At 48.3% G+C, this 17,013-nt stretch overlaps 1 protein-coding gene across 7 annotated transcripts in view; it reads left to right on the top strand.

Moving 5' to 3' along the window:
- Positions 1–306: 306 nt before the first annotated feature.
- Positions 307–17,013, top strand: part of NOD1 (nucleotide binding oligomerization domain containing 1) — a 77,111-nt gene continuing 60,404 nt past the window's right edge. For 3 of the 7 annotated variants that reach the window (XR_002078473.2, XM_019443720.2, XM_019443721.2), the window contains exon 1: positions 310–577. The gene's annotated coding sequence lies outside the window, so the exon portion shown is untranslated. Of the gene's footprint in view, positions 578–17,013 lie in introns of all 7 variants that reach the window. The other 4 variants (XM_019443713.2, XM_019443714.2, XM_019443722.2 and 1 more) reach the window with 3 other exon arrangements.

Genomic DNA, 17,013 nt, shown 5'->3' with positions numbered 1-17,013 from the left:
TGGACTCGCGGCCACCGTGGCGCAAGGAGTTCCCAAGAGTGTCATCCCCGGGCCAACTCTCCCGCCTGCCCACTCGGCCCTGCCCGCGGCTGGCAGCTCTCGGCCCGCGCGGAGCGCGCCTTGGGGCTGCCCGCGGCCACTTTTCTGTGCGCCGCGTCTCCAGACTTCCCGCAAGCCGGCGGCCCCAGCGCCGACCCCGCCCCGTCCGGCCGGCACCGCCTCCGCCCCTCTGCTCTGCCAGGCGAGGCAGGCGGGCGCGGCCGCAAGTGCCCTCCCGTCCAGTTCCCGTTCCGGGCCGGGGCGCAAGGCTGCACCCGCCCAGCGCTTCCCGCAGCTGCTGGTGCTGTGAGCTCCCCGGCGCTCCCGGGTCTCCGCGCCTCCGGTCCCCGGGCTCGCCGCTCCCGGGTCTCCGCGCTCCCCCGGCTCGCGGCTTCCCGGTCTCCGCGCTCCTCCGGCTCGCCGCTCCCGGGTTTCCGCGCTCTCCTGGCTGGTGGCTCCCCGGCCTCGGCGCTCCCCTGCGCACCTGGCTCTCGCCCCGGTTCCCAGCTGTTGTGAAGTCTCTACACGTGGAACCCAAGTAAGTTCCCGCGGCTGGGGGTGCTTCGCTCAGGGAAGTTTCCTGGGGATCTTGCGCGCCTTGAGCGAGGAGGCTCAGAGAGAAGGGGTACTGTTTGTGGGCAGTATGCAAAGCTCCCCTGGAAGTGTTGGAGAAATAAATAAAGTACCGCGCCAAAGATGGCCCACCGGGACTAAACCGAGCTCTGGTCTCTAGCTTAGAGACCCCTCTTCTGGGTTCTTCTTGCCGCGGGCGCGAAAACCTGCCAGGAATACAGAAGCTGACAACTATAAATTACCCTTCCCACTTGCACTGGGGGCTCAGCTGTTTGGAGAAAGGATCTCCTCTGAGCCCGCTGGTGTTAAATAAATCTCTGATCCACCAAGATCTCCAAGTGCCGCTTGGTTTTTCTGCCAGTGTTGCAACCTGGTTCTGTAACATATTTGGTTCCCTGACTGGGAAACCCAACTGCTCTGGCCCGTTGTTGCCACTGGTTTGGGAAAACGGCTAGGCGGTGATGGAACGAGGGATCGCAAAGGAGAATGGGCGTCCTGCCTGGATTTCGGCAGTCTCCTGTTTGGTCGCCTCCCGCCGGCCTGCTCCCTCATTCTCGTGGGACTCAAAGAGACCTGGTAGGTGAGGACCTGGACAGGATGTTGGAAGCGGTAAGGCCAGGGCCCCAAAGTAGTCAGGCCCACCCAAAAGGATGGAAGGGGGACCTGATCACTCCCCAGAGACCTTAGTGGTCTCACAGGTAGAAAAATTTGTGGGAGGGAATGTAATAGCCTCTGGTGTGTATGTGTGTGTGAATGTGTGGCTCGGCCAGACTTGCCAGTTGAGTTCGAGTTTGTAGCTCCACTGACAGGCACGCTTAAGGTCCCCAAAAGTCTATGGAGTCTGAGTGGGCTCACCTGTGTGGCAGTGAAAGGCATAACGTCCAGGGTGGCATTGGATTAGATTCTGATCGCAAGTCACAAAGCTGAGTCCACTTCGGCCAAGCCTCACCTAAAGTTTCCCTCCTGAACGTGACCAGTGGAGTATCTGATTGGTCCTCTCATTTCACGGGATACCCTCCCTTTGTCTGTCTCCTCCACACTGAACACAAGCAAGGAATTAATAATGGGATCAAAACAGAATAAGCCTATGATTTTAGAGGTCATGCTGAAAACATTTTTAAAAGGGATTTTCAGGCAATTATGGGGTGAAAATGACACCCAGGAAGTTAAGGACCTTTTGTGAACTAGAATGGCCCGTGTTCAATGTAGGATGGCCCCCGGAAGGGACATTAGATACTCCAGTGGCGCAGCGGGTTTGGCTGATGGTCACTGGGAACCCAGGTCACCCTGATCAATTTCCATACATTGACTTCTGGCTTGAAATTGCCCAATCCTCCGCCTTGGGTGCGATTCATCCATAGCAAGCAGAGTCAGGCAAAGGTTTTAGCTGCCTTATCAAGAGACTCACCCAGGAAACCAAAGAAGCAACCTACTGTTCCCCTAGTGTTTTCAGGAGACCTGGAGGAAGATCCCGTCTTTCCACCACCTTATGACTCACTGGGCTCCCTCCCCGCTGACCCTAAGCTTGAAACTCCTCCTCTGTCTGTCTCTCCTCCACCGGAAGGACAGACATGCCGCCCATCTCTCCTCTACTCCCAGACCCGGAGAACCCTCCCCAACCAGGGCCAGCAGCCAGACTGTGCCCCAGACCCAGACCTGACACTCTCCAAATGCCTGTAAGGGAGACGAGAGAGCCTGAAAGACAGAATGAGGATGGCACAGTCCAGTCAGCCGTTCCATGATGTATTATCAACCTTCCTCTACAACCAACCTCCTCAATGGGAAACACAACACTCCATCATACTCTGAGAAGCCACAAGCAACAGTCGACTTGATGGAGTCCCTCTTCCAGACCCACCGACCGACTTGGGAAGATTGTCAACAGTTACTCCATACTCTGTTTAATACAGAAAAAAGAAGAAGAATAGAAACACGACAGTATCTAAAAAATCACACACCTCCAGGGATCAATGACCCTGCTGTCTGGGCTCAAGCTGCTGTGCCTGAAGAACGCCCAACATGAGATTTCACGACAGAAGAAGGACAAAGCCATATCTGGTGATATCAGGAAACCCTCCTTTGGGGAATCCGATCTGGAACAAAAAAGCCCCTGGACGTGACTAAAATATCGTCAGTCACACAGCAGCCTGGGGAGTCTCCCAGAGACTACTGCAAAAAACTATGTAGGCATACCATGCATGCATCCCTTTTGACCATGGGGCACCAGAAAGTCAACAAATGGTAAATACCTCCTTTGTGGCACAGGCTGCCCCAGACATCAGAAGAAAACTCCAGAAGTTAGAGGGCTTTGCTGGGATGAATATCATTCAGCTGATAGAGGTCGCCAATAAAGTTTTCGTAAACAGAGAAGTCACAGCCGAAAGAGAAGCAGAAGACTAAAAGAGAAGGCCACTCTTCTCGCAGCAACACTAAAAGAAACAGACACTGCAAAGATGGGAAGACCCCAACCACCAAAAGAGGGGAAGCCCAGAGCCCCCTTAGCAAAGGACCAATGTGTATACTGCAAAGAGAAGGGACAGTGGAAGAATGAATGTCCAAATTGGAAGGGGCCCTCAAAACCCAGCCAATATCGGGAAGAACCTCGAGGAGAGAACCTCGTTAGTCTGGCCAGGATAGAATCGGACTGAGGGGGACCGGGCTTTTTTTCTCTGGGCTGCATGAGCCCACAGTCAAAATGAAAGTAGGGGGCTGACAACTAAGAAGTTAAAGAGGAAATTAAAAACTACACGGAAGCCAATGAAAATGATAACACCACAACCCCAAACCTCTGGGATGCAGCAAAGGCGGTCATAAAAGGAAAATATATAGCAATCCAGGTCTTCTAAAGAAGGAAGAAAGATCTTAGATACACAACCTAACCTTACACCTTAAAGAGCTGGAAAAAGAACAGCAAATAAAACCCCAAACCAGCAGAAGACAGGAAATAATAAAGATTAGAGCAGAAATTAATGCTATCAAAACCAAAACCAAAACCAAAACAAAACAGATCAATGAAACCAGAAGCTGGTTCTTTGAAAGAATTAACAAAATTGATAAACCACGAGCCAGTTTGATCATAAAGAAAAAGGAAAGGACCCAAATAAGTAAAGTCAAGAATGAAAGAGGAGAGATCACAACCAACACAGCAGAAATAAAAACAATAAGAGAATATTATGAGCAATTACATGCCAATAAAATGGGCAATCTGGAAGAAATGGACAAATTCCTAGAAACATATACACTAGCAAAACTGAAATAGGAAGAAATAGAAACAGACCCATAACCAGTAAACAAATAGAATTAGTACTCAAAAATCTCCCAAAAAAACAAGAGTCCAGGGCTAGATGGCTTTCCAGGGGAATTCTACCAAACATTTAGTTAACACCTATTTTCTTGAAGCTGTTCCAAAAAATAGAAATGGAAGGAAAACTTCCAAACTCTTTCTATGAGGCCAGCATTACCTTGATTCCAAAACCAGAGACCCCACTAAAAAAGGAGAACTATAGACCGATTTCCCTGATGAACATGGATGCAAAAATCCTCAACAAGATATTAGCCAACCAGATCCAACAATACATTAAAACAATTATTCACCATGACCAAGTGGGATTTATACCTGGGACTCAGGGCTGGTTCAATATTCTCAAAACAATTAACATGATTCATCATGTCAATAAAAGAAAGGACAAGAACTGTATGATCCTCTCAATAGATGCAGAGAAAGCATTTGACAAAATACAGCATCCTTTCTTGATAAAAACCCTCAAGAAAGTAGGGATAGAAGGATCATACCTCGAGATCATAAAAGCCACATATGAACGACCCAATGCTAATATCATGCTCAATGGGGAAAATCAGATCTTTCCCCCTAAGGTCAGGAACAAGACAGGGATGTACACTCTCACCACTGTTATTCAACATGGTATTAGAAGTCTTAGCCTCTGCAGTCAGACAACACAAAGAAATAAAAGTCATCCAGACCACCCAGGAGGAGACTCTATATGGAAAACCCAAAAGATCCTGCCAAAAACTGCTAGAACCGATTTATGAATTCAGCAAAGTTGCAGTATATAAAATCAACGCACAGAAATCGGTTGCATTCCTATTCACCAACAATGAAGCAACAGAAAGAGAAATCAGGGAATCAGTCCCATTTACAATTGCACCAAAAACCATAAAATACCTAGGAATAAATCTAACCAAAGAGGTGAAAAATGTATACACTGAAAACCATAGAAAGCTTATGAAAGAAATTGAAGAAGACACAAAAAAATGGAAAAAAGATTCCATGCTCCTAGATAGGAAGAACAAATGTTGTTAAAATGTCGATCCTACCCAAAGCAATCTACATATTCAGTGCAATCTCTATCAGACTAACACCAGCATTCTTCACAGAGCTAGAACAAACAATCCTAAAATTTGTATAGAACCAGAAAAGACCCCGAATAGCCAAAGCAATCTTGAAAAAGAAAACCAAAGCAGGAGGCATCACAATCCCAGACTTCAAGCTGTACCACAAAGCTGTAATCCTCAAGACAGTATGGTACTGGCACAAAAACAGACACTCAGACCAGTGGAACAGAATAGAGAACCCAGAAATGGACCCACAAACATATGGCCAACTAATCTCTGACAATGCAGGAAAGAATATCCAATGGAATAAAGACGGTCTCTTCAGCAAGTGGTGCTGGGAAAACTGGACAACGACATGCAGAAGAATGAACATGGACCACTTTCTTACACCATACACAAAAATAAACTCAAAATGGATGAAAGACCTAAATGTAAGACAGGAAGCCATCAAAATCCTCAAGGGGAAAGCAGGCAAAAACCTCTTTGATCTTGGCCGCAGCAACTTCTTACTCAACACGTCTCTGGAGGCAAGGGAAACAAAAGCAAAAATGAACTATTGGGACCTCATCAAAAGAAAAAGTTTCTGCACAGTAAAGGAAACAATCAGCAAAACTAAAAGGCAACCAACAGAATGGGAGAAGATATTTGCAAATGACATATCAGGTAAAGGATTAGTATCCAAAATCTATAAAGAACTTATCAAACTCAACACCCAAAAAATAAATAATCCAGTGAAGAAATGGGCAAAAGACATGAATACACACTCCTCCTCCGAAGAAGACATCCAGATGGCCAACCGACACATGAAAAGATGCTCCACATCACTCATCATCAGGGAAATACAAATCAAAACCACAATGAGATACCACCTTATACCTGTCAGAATGGCTAACATGAACAACTCAGGCAACAACAGATGTTGGTGAGGATGTGGAGAAAGAGGATCTCTTTTGCATTGTTGGTGGGAATGCAAGCTGGTGCAGCGACTCTGGAAAACAGTATGGAGGTTCCTCAAAAAATTAAAAATAGAACTACTCTATGACCCAGCAATTGCACTACTACGTATTTATCCATGGGATACAAGTGTGCTGTTTCAAAGGGACACATGCACCCCCATGTTTATAGCAGCACTATCAACAATAGCCAAAGGATGGAAAGAGCCCACCTGTCCATCGATGGATGAATGGATAAATAAGATGTGGTATAGATATATACAATGGAGTATTTCTCGGCAATCAAAAAGAATGAAATCTTGCCATTTGCAACTACATGGATGGAACTGGAGGGTATTATGCTAAGTGAAATTAGTCAGAGAAAGACAAATATCATGTAACTTCACTCATATGAGGACTTTAAGAGAGAAAACAGATGAACATAAGGGAAGGGAAACAAAAATAATATAAAAACAGGAAGGGAGACAAAACATAAGGGACTCTTAAATGTGGAGAACGAACAGAGGGTTACTGGAGGGGTTGTGGGAGGGGGGATGGGCTAAATGGGTAAGGGGCTTAAGGAATCTACTCCTGAAATCACTGTTGCAACATATGCTAACTAATTTGGATGTAAATTTAAAAAATTAAATTAAAAAAAAAAGTAGGGGGCCGAACAATAACTTTCATGGTTGACACTGGGGCTCAACACTTGGTTGTCACTTCCCTGGTGGCCCCTTTCAGCCAAAAAACAGCAACCATGCTCGGGGCTACTAGGACACAGGCAATACAATAGCCCTTCTGTCAAGCTCGACAATGTGAACTTGGGGGTCACAAGGTCCGACATGAGTTCTTCTACTTACCTGGCTGCCTGATTCCTCTCCTGGGCTGGGATCTTCTCTCCAAACTTGGAGAGAGGCCAGTAGCCTACCTGGATCAAAAAAACTTGATCCTGTGGCTGCAGGATGGCCACCGTGCCTCAGAGTGCTGGCAGCCACAGTCTTGCTCATCAAGGAGGCGGAAAAACTCACACTGGGACAAACACTTAATGTTAACGTCCCATACGCGGTCATGTCCCTGATGAACACCCAGTGATCTAGTTTTCTCTCCAATTCTCGGCTGGCACAATATCAAGGCCTTCTCTATGAAAACCCAAGGGTCACTCTTGAAACAGTAAGAACACCAAACCCAGCCACCTTCCTTCCCACGGAGGAGGGAGAACCTGACCATGACTGTTCCCAAGTAGTGGATGAAGTCTACGCCAGCCGCCTGGACCTCCAAGACCAGGCTATAACAAGCCCGGAGATCACCCTGGTCAGTGATGGGAGCAGCTATTTACAAGAGGGCAGCCGTAGAGCAGGATATGCAGTAACCACAACCACCGAAGTTCTGGAAGCCAAGGCCTTGCCGGAGGATGGTCGGCACAACTAGCTGAACTGTAAGCCTTAACCTGAGCCCTCATCCTTAGCAAAGGTAAATGAGTTACCATCTACACTGATTCCCGGTATGCCTTCGCTACTGTGCATGTACATGGGGCCATCTATAAAGAAAAAGGCCTCTTTACTGCTGCAGGGAAAACTATCAAAAATACTAAATACTAAAGCTTCTTGAGGCTGTATGGCTGCCAGACAAGGTAGCTATCCTACACTGTAAGGGACATCAGAAAGGAGACAACCCCAGAACTCAAGGAAATCACCTGGCTGACAAAACAGCGAGCGTGGCCGCCTGTGGTGACCCAGGCGAAGCTCCTACCTACACTATGACTCTCGCACCCCAGAGGGAAGTCTCCCCACCCCTGTATACAAATGAGAAGAAAAGTTGGGCCTCGACAGAAGGAGGCACACTAAACAAAGAGGGATGGTGGGTCATGCCAAATGGGCACATCTTTGTCCCGTCATCTATGGGAAGACACCTAGTGAAGGAATATCACCAACTCAGGCACCAAGGAAAAACTGCTCTAGAGGCCCTCCTCAAAAAGACCTACTGTATCAGCCAGCTGCCGGCATTATGCCGAGCGGTCCGTGAACAATGTGTAACGTGTGCCAAAAACAATGCTCAGTCTGCCCCTCGGCCCCCGCCTGGCCCACAAAGGATGGGGGCCGCCCCTTTCGAAGACTCAGAGGTGGACTTTACTGACATACAACCAAATAAAGGATTCAGGTGCCTTCTGGTAATAATCTGCACATATTTGGGATGGGTCGAAGCATTCCCGACCAGAACGGAACGGAGTCGCGAGGTGGCCAAAGCTCTTCTACGGGAGATTGTGCCTCGGTTTGGCCTACCCTTAACCATACACAGTGATAAGGGACCTGCATTTGTGGCAGACATTATACAAACCCTGACAAAGTCCCTCAACATTACCTGGAAACTGCACACCTGCTTACCCCAGAGCTCAGGGAAAGATGAATCGCACCCTCCAAGGAAACCCTGGCTAAGTTCCACCAAAAGACTAATCTCCCATGGACAGATTTTCTACCACTGGCCCTCTTGTGTGCCCGATGCACGCCTGGGGCACTAGGATTCTCCCCTTTCGAGTTATTATATGGGCGACCCCCACCCCATGTTTAAAAAAACTCCCAGGAGACCTACACCAGATTGAAGACAAGGGAATAAGAGAACAGCTCCAGACCTTGGGGGCAGTCCTAAACAAGTTATAGAGATACACCATAGAGAAGGCCCCAATTTCCTTAGGGACCCCCGTTCACCCCTTTCTGCCAGAAGACTCTGTATGGGTCAAAGATTGAAAGAGGGAACGTCTTAAACCACAGTGGACTGGGCCTCATACTGTTATTCTAACAACTCCTACAGCCCTTAAAGTTTCAGGTATCACCCCTTGGGTCTATCACTCCAGAGTTAAGAAGGCCAACTCAGAAGAACCCCCAACCTGCGAAGTGATCCAGATCCAGTCAACCTGCTTAAACTGACCCTCAAAAGGGAAACTGGCCCCTGAGACCTCCAGCCCTGCTCCAGCCACAGCCCGGAAGCTGGCTGGCCTGTACATGGCAGAAGCTTGAGAAATCAACCCATGGACCAAGCCCAGGGGTTCAGATGAAACTCTGCCAGCCCTAGCCCCTTACTGGTGTCATAGCCCTGATCTTACTTCTTACTGTTGGGCTGATAGAGACTGCATCAACAAGCTAGACATGGGACAAAAGATGCATGCTGGGTCTCACATACCTCCTCTGGATGGGAAGATTATTAAGTATTGCCTGTATATTATGATAACGTCTCTCACCCTCACAACTGCCGCTTACCCACTTTGCCCCCAGGATTGTTATATGACAATAAGGGGGTCAAGGGCATTCAGCACCTTCACCTCCCTCCACAAAGATTGCTACCAGGGAGAAACACCCACTCTCTGTCGGTCACCCAGTGCCCCAAGGGCTAAGTATTGGACTGTAGAGATAACCCAAAATATCAGGAACCCACGTCACAACAAGGGCCTCCAGAGAGGGAAGCGAGCTTGCTACAGTTACCTTCCTCAGTGGGGGATCTCGGACGGGGGAGGGGTGCAAGACAGGGCCCTTCAAAAAGTTATAAAGGATAGCCAGGATGGGGTAATACAAGCCGTAAAGGCAACCGCTCCCTGGGCAGCCTACCAGGGTTTGAACCTTTCAGCCCTCAATCAGATGCTTACCAATTCCCCACTCCAGCGTTGGGCCAACACTACAAGTCCTCCATAAAATACATAATCACACCCAAACCTGTTGGATGTGCTTGCCCCTCAGCCGGAGGGCTCACTTAGCCGCTCCCATCCCTTTGACCTGGGAAGCTCCTGAAAATCTCAAAACCAACACCTCTGTCTTAATTGGACCCCTGGCCACTGGGGTCCGTCACACAAATACCGACAATCTAACCTGTACAGTCCCTGAAGGTATGAATGGTACCTCTCTATGTGCAAAAAATATAACTTTAAAGAAGAAGGTTATATTTGAACCCTATGTTCAACCCCTGGGGTGTTCTATCTGTGTTCTAATTCGGTCTACCAATGCTTAGAGGCCAACTGGACTCAGATATGTTATTCCGTCTTCCTAACCCCAGAGGTATCCGTATACACTGAAGATCAGTTCCTAACAGCCTTTAGCCCCAAGTCCCTGGCTAAACAGGCAATCCTGCTACCCGTTCTGATAGGAGCAGGAATTGCGACAGGAATAGGAACCAGAATTGGGGGCATAGGTTCATCCGTAGGACTATACCATAGACTATCTCAAGAGATAAATGAAGACATGGAACGGGTGGCAGATTCTCTGGTAACCTTACAAAGCCAAATAAACTCTCTGGCGGCCGTGACCCTCCAAAATCGGCAAGTCCCTCCACCTCGTCACTTCAGAAAAAAAGAGGGATCTGCATCTTTCTGGGGGAGGAATGTTGCTATTTCGTAAACCAATCAGGAACAGTTACAACTAAGGTTAAGGAACTCAAAAAAAGAAAAAAAAATCAACGTAGACAACAGGAAAGTATCAATCAATAAGAAGGATGGAATCTCACAGATTGGGCATCCTGGCTTCCTGCCCTTGGAGGGGCCCCTCCTCTCCATAATTTTACTTGTATCCATCGGGCCCTGTATACTGAATGCCGTGGTACGTTTTATTGAAAACACTGTTGCTTGCCAAACTACTACACGTATCTTAGCCTTCCGAGAGTACCAACCTGTAAAACTGAAAGGTGATGACTACTAAAAGTTTTTTTAAAAGGCATCAAAGCAGGGGGAATGTTGGAGAAGTGAATAAAGTATGCCAAAGATGGCCGATGGGGCTAAAACAAGCTCTGGTCTCTGGCTTAGAGACCCCTCTTCCGGGTTCTTCTTGCCCTGTTTGCCGCGCACGCGCTCGAAAACCCGCCACGAATACGGAAGCTGACAGCTATAAATTGCCCTTCCCACCTGCATTCGGGGCTCAGATCTTTGGAGAAACGGTCTCCTCTGGGCCCGCCGGTGCTAAATAAATCTCCAATCTACCAAGATCTCCGAGTGCTGCTTGGTTTCTCCGCCAGCGTTCCAGCCTGGTTCCGTAACAGAGGAGCTACAGGTGAAATGAGTCGGAAAAGTGCAGACAGTTTGAGGAATGCAGAGAAAGTTCAGAGGGACGAACTTGAGCATCTGCAGAATCACTGATTCCCTCCTTAGGGTGTCTCAATCCTGCCTGCACCCTAGAATCGCCTGGGCACTTTTAAAATGCAGCTGCCCTGGCCCCATCCCAGACCCATTACATCAGAATCCCTGGGGCTGGGACCCAGTCCTCGATAGCATTTAAACTCCCCAGGTGATTCCAATGTGCAGCCAGGGTTGGGAGCCAATGACGGAAGAAAGCGTGGCTGCTGAGGAAGGTGGGAAGGCACACAGGGGCCTTGATGGAGTCCAGCTGCAGACGGATCCCTCAGCACCCAGTGTCCTGTGTGGTCCTCAGGCTTTGTGAGCCACCAAAAGGGGAACGAGGCTATGCTTGGCAGGGCGAATAGCGTGTTGAAGAGACCCTCTTATGTTCATCAGTGTTTTGGCACATTGTGAAAAACAGAAGGCGTGCCTGGTTACGATCCCCGCTTGACTCTGCGTCTGGGAAATTGCTCCCTTGTTGCCTTGGAAATGAAGTTGGGGGAAACCAGGAAACCCGCGGCCTCCGCGACTTCTGGGTGATTTAAGGATGAGGCCGGGTGTTGCCACAGGGTTGGGTTTGTCCGTCCTTCCAAAAGCCCCTGTCTGGGTGCTATCATGTCCAGGGCGGGGTGCCTCTCCTGTGGGTTTCTGAGAGGAGTGGATTTCACAGGATGGACCCTTCCTCACCGTGGGGGTGATGTTGGTGGGCAAGTAGCTGTAATCCCAGAAGCAGGGCCATTGGGCAAGACGCACAGTTCTACCCCACGTGCGGGGCGGCTTTAAGAGGTGGGTTGAAAACAAACAACAGCCTACAGGTAGAAGAAGGGCCTTTCAAAGGTTTTAAGAAGAGTACATTTAATTTTTGTGGAATGGAGAAGTGAGTTCAGAGTTTCGGACTCCCAACAAACCTGGGCCCAAATTCAGATTCTGTCGCTTCTATGATATGTGACCATAGGGAAGTTACCTGAAAACTGGGGGTAAAAATAACAGCTGTATGAGGACCCTTATAGTTAAGCGAGATAGTGCGTAGCAAATGCCTGGCAGGGCAGGTGACGTATGGCAGGTACTCTGTGAGTGGTGGTCATGAGGCACAGTGGCAGTGCTTCGTGTCTGCTGTCTGTCGCTGCTGTTTACTTGACACAGCCGTGAAGTGGGGGGTGGGGTGTTTGTGTAGAAACTGTCTCCCTCCACGCTCCATTCCCCTGCTCTTGTCTGGCCCTGCTAAGGGAAAGGCTTCTTTCCTCTTGGGCCTCTGGGTGCTTTGAGGTCTGGAATTTCAAGCCACTGGTTCCCTCCACCCCCTTCCCCCAGGGTTTATTGATGGGTCTGGAATACAGCTTTAATGCATGTGACGGGAATGAATTTCTTGACAAAAAAAAAAAAAAAGCAGCCCTTAATCCTAAGACTTCTGCACCCCGCTGCCACCTCTATGAAAAATGGGCTCCTAAGAAAGCTGTGCTGTCTGTAGGGTCTCAGAATTGATGTGGGCACACACACGTGGCTCTCCTCCTGGCAGCATGCCCAGACTACACCCAGGCTGCTTCTGTTCTGCCTCTGCCTCTTGGCTTAGGGACAACGCATCGTCCTTCAGTGACCAAGAACAGGAATTTGGGGAAGGGGGACCCAGATCCTACAGCTGTCGATGCTGCATCCCAGATGAACCTCTCACCCTGGGGCCCGCTGTGTGTGCCCCTGACGATCGCTTGTAGTGACGATAGCACTGTTTAGACTGGACAATTGCGTTCAGCACAGTGATGTCATGTGAAAACTAGGATCAAGTGTTTTTACCGTATATGTGCAATCGCTGACTTTTGCTTATGTGAGACTATCGAATTCATGTCTCTTTTTAGCCGGAGAGTTCACTATTTCTTCCAACCCTTAAGACATAAGCCTGGGATTTGAGGTTTACGTTTCCAGTTGATTTTACGGCTCTCTTTTTTGGGATGACTTTAGGCAAGATGAAATTAGAAAAGCTAAAATTTGTACTTGTGCTGAATTTTTGTCATGCAGAAGCTGTAGATATTTTGCACGTTTCTAGAAGCCCTGTTTTCTTTTACCGCCTGGGCAACGTCAATTGTGTCCCACCCACAGGGCCTCTTTCCATCCATCCACAAAGTCTCAACTTTGTTTTGAGGAAAAGTCTTTGGTGCCATCAGATAATGCTCATTGAGGGCAAGTGTTTTTTTCCACACTTGCCTGTTGTAGTAAGAAAGGAGTAGTCCCTGCCATTTCAGTTAATTTATGGTTTTTTACTCAGTGCCGTTAAGTGTGTCGAAGCCAGACTTCCTGGCTTGAATTTTTATCCCTGCGTTTTATCTAGAACTGCCGCAGACCAAACTGTGGGCAGAGATCACTTTGCAGAGTTGGCCAAGCCAAGCTCACCACCACCCCTACCTTCGTCATCCCCCCGCCCCTGCCCCAGCCTCTGGAGCCATTGTGTCAGGCAGGCTGGGTGCGGTCACTCTGAGGGGCGTCCTGGCCCTCTGCTGGGCACAGTGCCCTAACAAGGGGCTGCTCTAAAGCCAGCAAGGCAGTTTTGTACTGCACTTTGTTAAAAACGGAAGGTAGCCTAGTAAACTGCCACTTTGGAATTTGTTTCACAAAACTATAGTTTCAAGTATTAATAAACAGGTCAACATAAGGGCCCAGATAATTGCAAAGTGAGCACCAGATTAGCACCAGGTTTTAGTAGGTCGGTATTTTAACAAAACATGAAAAGTCACCACTGTTCTGTTTGTTTCAGGATGTTGGTAGTTGGCCTCTTTACGTGTCTTCACCTAAGGGAAGAAAAGAGTTGGGAGGACATAGAGTTTTTCAGAGGCACACGCAACTGGGTAGGACAGTCATGCGTTGCTAGGGAAAACCCTTCCGTGGCAGGTGATGACTAACTTGAGAAAATATCTGTGGTGTTCTAATTCCCGAAAGATTAAAGCCAGATGGCTAAGAACTTCCCATACTCCGTTTTAACACATTCCCCAATTGCTATCTATGACCGCAAACCAAACCTTCTAGAAGGAAGTTGGTGGAAAGCTAGGCTGTTCTTTGGGGATATCCTTATTTCTTACAGTTCATGACAGTGGGCTCCTTCATTGGGATGGAGCCACTCATGGACCCCCGTTTAACAAGGAGGTGTTTTACATTTAATACAAATTCAGGGACATCCATGTTTCAAGTGGACACATGAGATCTGTAACAAATACAGACAGGCAGGATGTAAATGAAAGAAACTGGTTTGGGGGTCAGAATTGAACTCAAGCTCCTACTTTGTTCTTTAACTGTGTGAGCTCGCCAAGATACTTAACCTCTTCACCCTGTGTCCTCCTTTGTCAAGTAGTTATAAGAATTCTTTCTTTACCGAGTGGTTTTGCGTATTTGATGAGGTAATTGATATAAGCCACCTGGCTTTCAGGAAATGCAATTATTGTGATAATGAGTACGCAGATTACTGGGGTCAGAGTGCTGGTCTTGCCACCCCTTGAGCTATGTGGCTTTGGCTAACGTACTTAACAGCCGTGAGTCTCAGTTTTTGTATCTGCAAAATGGGGATGGATAACTCTACCTTATGTGGAAGCATTGGTTTGAGGCTTGATGGAATGAAATGATGATGCATCTGATCTGAAAGACCCTAAATAATAGCAAACACTTACATAGATTTAACTGTGTGTAGCCCTGGTCTAAAGGCTTCAGGATTTGGTGGTGGTGGTGGTGCCTTTTTTTTTTTTTTTTTTTTAGCGCATTTAATCTTCCCAACAACCCTCTGTGCTGGTTATCCCATTTTACGGATGAGACAACTGAAGCTCAGTGAGATGAAAGAACTCGTCCAAAGAGAACAAATAGTAAAGGCTGCACCCAGGATTTGAAGCGGAACCCTGTTATCAACCACTGAAGCTGCACTCTGTGGGTGCCCCTGCCTCTGCTCACCTCCCCCACTTCCCCATGCCTGCCTTCTGTAATTGGCCCGCAGACGTGCTTCTGCTCTTTGAAGACCCGTATTTCTGGACACGGGGGCCCCAGCGGCAAAAGAACTGCCTGCTTATAAAGGGGCACTTCCCCCCCCCCCCCCCCCCCCCCCCCCCCCCCCCGCCTCAACCCCAGACTTGCAGCTTTTAAGCCTCAACAATTGCTTCCACTGGCTGATCTAACATCCCCTGGGTGTGGTGGGGCTGGGGGAGCCCTGATATTCCTATTGACTGATGTTTTTAGAGTGGGTTATGATGTTTATTTGAGAGAATGTCATCTCAGTGCACTGAGACAGCCTGGGTGTAATAAAACCTACCTTCACCCAGACAGGTGTGCGGAAAGAGCAGGCCTGGAAGTTCCAGGTGGGGCTGCGCTGGGCACAGTGTTCAAACAGCATGCCATCGAAAGTGAAGTGCCTGGTCCAAGGTGATTGCCTTTTCACAAATTCCTTCCTCCCCGTCCCTCTTCTTTACACCCCAGGAGCTTTTGCCTCTTTTGGAGATCTAGCAATCTTCCAGGCGACCCGAGCCAGTGGAACACGGGCCCAGATTACGCACATTCTCCATTGAGTGAATGGAGGATGCTTCAGCCTTTCAGATAATGAGGTGGCGATTGTTTTCTGGGAAAACAGAAAGTGTGGAGTGCTTCACTGGCTCCCCAGTCTGGTGTTGAGGGCTGTTAGAAAGCTGTTTGTAGCTCCTGGTTCCTCCTGGCTCGCTGGAGATTCAATTCTTCAACACATTAATTCAACAAATATTATCGGAAGGCCTTGCTAGTGCCAGGAGTCTATCTGTATCACTGGGATACAGCAGTGAATGAACTGGACCCAGCATCCGGCCAAATGGAGTTTGCAGGATCCTGGAGGAGGAAGGGGTGTAACACACAAACACATAGTTTGAAACTGTGGTAAGCGCCGTAAGTTGAAAACAATGGTATGCCATGAGACAGACCATCAGAGCTGCACCAGGATTAAGGCAGTCTGAGATATGCTTTTCCAAGAATGAGCCTTTTCAACTAGAACTTGGGATGAGAAGGAGTTGGAGCAGCCAAACGCAGGGAACAGCATGTTTGAAGGCTCAGAGGCGGGAAGGCACCGGCTGTGTTGGGGAATGTGCCCAGAGAGCTAAAGAATGAACCAAACTCAGGCCACGCCCAGCTTCCTGGGCTGGGAAGGATTTGGAATTTTATTCTAAAAGGCCGTGGGGTGGGGCTTCAGGAGATCCCTACCCCCCACCCCAACCCCTGCTTTTTCTGTTAGTAATGAACAAGAAAAAGATAGTTAACCCCTATTTATTAAGCTTTAGAAACCTCGTCTTAATGTGTGAGACAATTCTGGAGGCGGAATGCTTTTTCTGCTTAGTAATGAACAAGAAAAAGATAGTTAACCCCTATTTATTAAGCTTTAGAAACCTCGTCTTAATGTGTGAGACAATTCTGGAGGCGGAAATTTCGGTTTTCAGTTTCTAAATGAAACAGCTGAAGCCCATACTAAAGTAAAAGATGGCAGAATCAGACATCGGAGCCTGACCCACCTAACCACAGCACTGGCTCCGTGGTTCTCTGGGGCAGATGTGTAAACGTGTGCGGGCCTCCTAGGTGCCAGGATTCCCTCAGCAGGAGCCTTGGTGGATGGAGGTGGGCGGATCAGTCCTTTCTGGCTCCTTGGAAACAGGAACCAAAGGACCTAATGAGCAGAGGCAGGGTGGGGAGTATGGGTGTCAGACTGTCAGGATCTGCAGGTACCAAATCCTGGGAACCCTGCCTCCCTGGCCAAGGGAAGGGACATCGGATAGTTTTTCATACGAGTCTGCTCTCATCTGGCATTGCCCTAAAGCCCTGAAAGAGGTGCTTTCTCTGCCCTGTTCATTAGCCGGGGGAATGGCATACCTTTAAAAGGCACAGGGTTTGGAAAAAAACCAAATTCTTTATTTGGAGCTTTCACGTCATAGGAAAAGCCTCCAAACCGTAAGGGGGCTGAGACCTCACCATGGCATGCCAGCTTGCTTTGGGGGGATCTACACTGCCCTCTTTCTCCATACTTCTGTGATGTTGTCATGAGGTGACAGA

The sequence above is a fragment of the Panthera pardus genome, unplaced genomic scaffold (assembly GCF_024362965.1).
Source record: "Panthera pardus isolate Hobbes unplaced genomic scaffold, ASM2436296v1 HiC_scaffold_8, whole genome shotgun sequence".
NCBI lineage: Eukaryota > Metazoa > Chordata > Mammalia > Carnivora > Felidae > Panthera > Panthera pardus.
The sequence above is the reverse complement of the archived record's forward strand: the minus strand, read 5'-3'. Positions and strand labels throughout refer to the sequence as shown.